The sequence below is a fragment of the Marmota marmota genome, unplaced genomic scaffold, assembly GCF_001458135.2.
Source record: "Marmota marmota marmota unplaced genomic scaffold, marMar, whole genome shotgun sequence".
Classification (NCBI taxonomy): Eukaryota; Metazoa; Chordata; class Mammalia; order Rodentia; family Sciuridae; genus Marmota; species Marmota marmota.
Window position 1 is genome coordinate 996,794 of NW_026000256.1, and position 4,066 is coordinate 1,000,859.

The following is a 4,066-nucleotide window of genomic DNA, read 5'->3' on the forward strand; positions in this document are numbered from 1 at the left end:
GCCTCAGTCTCCTGATCAGTTGGGATTCCAGGCATGTGCCACCTTGAGAGGCTCTAGGCTTTTCTTCCCCCAGCACTGGGTATTGAGCTCAAAGTCACTCTACTACTGAGTCACATCCCCAGCCTTTTATATAAGTTGCCCAGGCTGGCCTTGAACTTGGGATCCTCTCAAGTCATTGGGATTATAGGCGGGCACTACCTTTCTTTTAATCATTCTAAAAATACATATGTAAATTAACAAAGTACATAGGCATTATTTAACTGCAATTACAGTGCTCTTAAGATTTATTGGACCTTTTAAGAATTTAGGCCTGGTGGAAAACAGGCCTGGGGAGCAAAGGTGAGAGTGTCCATGGAGTTTTTAGATATAAAGCTGCAGTCCCCTTTCCTTCCCTCTTTTCTCCTTTCTACCTATCCATATTTCTTCTATCCTACATCAAACCTATTAAACAAAACCAAACCAAAAAAAAAAGACATAATGATAACAATAAATTCAGGATTGCAGTTACTTCCTTTGTTATTATTTTTTTAGTTGTTAATGAGCCTTTTATTTATTTATATGTGGTGCTGAGAATTGAACCCAGTGCTCACACATGCTAGACAAGTGCTCTACCACTGAGGTATAACCCCAGCCCTGCAATTACTTCTGATGAAGGGGAGGAAGGAAGATGGGATTTCCTACACAGTTTTCTACCAAGGAATCACCAGTGCTCTGTGAAGTCCAGAGTATGGTCTGTGAGGTTCCTTTTAATACCACATCTACAGGTCACACACATGTATATGGAACATATATGCAAGTATGTATAATATTATACACTTTATTATGTGTCCAATAGTACAATAAGGTAATTTAAGAAGCCATGGTGTGTGATGATTTGAATATGAGATGTCCCCAGAAAAGTTCATGGGTTAAGCAATGAAGGAATGTTCAGAGATAAAATGATTAAATCATGAGAGCTGTAACCTAACAGTAGATTGATCTAGTTGATGGGTTAATAATTTGAAAGAACTACTATAGTGGGTGGAAACTGTAGGCAGGTGGGCAAAGATGGAAGAAGTAGGTCACTGGGGCTGTGCTCTTGGGGATTATACTGTGTTCCCAGCTACTTGTACAGGTGCATTCTGCTTTCTGGCTACCATGAGCTTTCCTCTGTTGTGCCCTTATGCCATTATGTTCTGCATCAGAACATCATCTAGTCCAGAGGAATGGAGCCAGCCAACCATGGACTGGAGACCTCTGAAACTGGGAGACCCAAATAAACTTTTCTCCTCTAACTTATTTTTGTCAGGTATTTTGGTCACAGTGACAAAAAAATTGACTAATACATGGAGTGATTATGGCTTTTAATAAAAATGGTTTTACCCTAAAGATGAAGATCCAGGACAGAGGTGCTCATTAGTGCTGTCAAAATTTGGTGATAGGGGCTGGGGATGTGGCTCAAGCAGTAGCGTGCTCGCCTGGCAAGCGTGCGGCCCGGGTTCGATCCTCAGCACCACATACAAAGATGTTGTGTCCACCAAAAACTAAAATAAATAAATAAATAAATATTTTAAAAAAATTTGGTGATAGACTCAGCTTAGAAGTTATCTCATGGTCAAAGAGGCCTCATGTGTGTGCTCTCTATACCTCCCTCCCAGCCCTATGTCTCCTTCTTTTGGTCATTTGTCATCTGGATCATGATCTGCTGTCCTATGTCTTCCTTAGACTTGTCTTCAAGGAAGCCTTGAGGGTCACCACTCTAGGGACTGCTGGTAACTCAGGGAAGAATACAAGCAGTACAGGCAAGTTTCTCTCCCACAGATAGAAGCAGCTCAGCTAGCTAGGTCATAGTTAGGAGAAAGTCTTTTTGTGTGTGTACTGGGGATTGAACCCAGGGTCTTGTGCATATTAAGCATGGGCTCTACACTAAGGTCTACCCTCAGGCCAAGAAAGTATTGGCCTTGAAACTGTTTAAATGGTAGCCTTTGTGTTGGTAAACATGAGACAAGTTTTAAGTTTGCTCTATTCTTCCACAGTATTTATCTGTGGCCATTGGCCATTTGTCACTCATGTCACTAGGGCTTAAAACCCCTTGCTTGACAGTTTCTGGAGACAAAGTTCCAGTGAAAACCTCTCACCACAAGCAGCTCAGGCCTGGACATTGTCTCTTGGGGGGGGGGTTCCCACAAGCACCCCAAACTTAACATGTCCCCTATTGATTTAATATCCCAGTTTCCAACTCAGAGAGACGTAAGAGCAATTGTCACTTTGTACAATGTCCTATCAGGCTCACTTCCTCTCTCCAGCTCAATTGCCATTGTTCCAGTCCAAACCACACATGATAACCATGACTAATCTTATAACCAGTTTCTCTGACAGGTGGAGGTGATAAATAGTCTGTTAGCTACATGAGGCTATGTTCAGACAATAGGGCTGGGACAAGAGTCATTATGTACAAGGGGTGGTGGCTCCTAGCACCTAGTGCCACCCGCTTCTGGTATGTCTTCCTGCACTTCATGGCAGGAAAATGATAATTCTCTGGCTTCCCCTGGTTCTCTCATACTCAGGGCTCAGGATGGAGATTGAATTCTGCTAGTGAGAAGCACATCCCTGATGTTGGTTTTCTTCAGCAACCTTCTCATTCAAGTTACAAACATCCTGGTGTTTGAAGGACAGGTATGGTAACAGCAGTGACAGGGTACAAGACATCTTTGTATATGTATCTTGTGCTCAGCTGAATATTTCTGTTGCATGTATTCCTAAAAATGAAACTGCTTGGTTAAAAGTCAGACATATTTTATCATTTGATAGATACTGTCAAATCAAAAAGGCTTGTATGCCTGTAATCCCAGCGACTCGGAAAGCTGAAGCAGAAGGATCACAAGTTCAAGACCAGCCTCAGCAACTTAGTGAAGCATAAGTAACTTGGTGAGACCCTGTCTCAAAATAAAATATAAAAGGGACTTGGGATATGGCTCAGTGGCTAAGCATCCCTGGGTTAAATCCCTGGTACCAAAATAAATAAGTAATAAAATAAAATAAAAAAAGTTGAAAAGACTGTATCAATTGTTCTTACCATTGTATACAACAGATACTACTTCCTAACATCCTGGCTGACATACTATATTTTTAATATAAAATGTTAAAGACAGTGTGTTAATTTTCTAGGGTTGTTGTAGCAAGTTACTACAAACTGCGAGGCTTAAAACAGCATAAATTTCTTCTCTTATAGTTCCAGAGACTAGAAGTCCAAGGTGTTGGTAGAACTGAGCTCCCTCTGAAGGTTCTAGGGAAGAATCTGTTTCAGGCCTTTTTCTTAGCTTCTATTGAGGCCAACAATCATTGATGTTCCTTGACATGTGGTTGCATCACTCCAGTCTGTCTTCATTGTCATCTGGCCTTCTTCCTTGTGTATCTATGTCCAAATTTCTCTCTTATTATAAGGACACCAGCCATTGCATTATGGCCCATCCTACTCCAATATGACTTTATTGTAACTTGATTCCATCTGCAAAGACCTTATTTCCAAATAAGGTTGCACTTTCAAATTCTGGGTAGACACAAATTTAATCCAGCACATGTATGCCCACCTCCTAGATTTCGCCATTAACGTTAGCATCCTTGCTTTGTCACATACCTATCTCTATCTACCCTGTTTCCATTTTATTTTTGGTGCATTTCAAAGTAAGTTGAAGACATCTGTTCGCTTCCTCCTAAATTAATCAGGATAATACCGTATGGAGAATTCAATATTTGGTTGTGTTTATTATTTTGTTTGCAACAATCACAAGTCTGAGAAACAAACAACAACAACAAAAAAAACGGGCACAGAAAAAGATTTTTAAAAAATCTCACAATTCGTAGGGCTGGGGATGTGGCTCAAGTGGTAGCGCGCTCACCTGGCATGCGTGCGGCCTAGGTTCGATCCTCAGCACCACATACAAACAAAGATGTTGTGTCCGCCGAAAACTAAAAAATAAATATTAAAAAAAAAATCTCGGGCTGGGGAGGTGGCTCAAGCGGTAGCGCGCTCGTGTGGCATGCTTGCGGCCTGGGTTCGATCCTCAGCACCACATACAAACAAAGA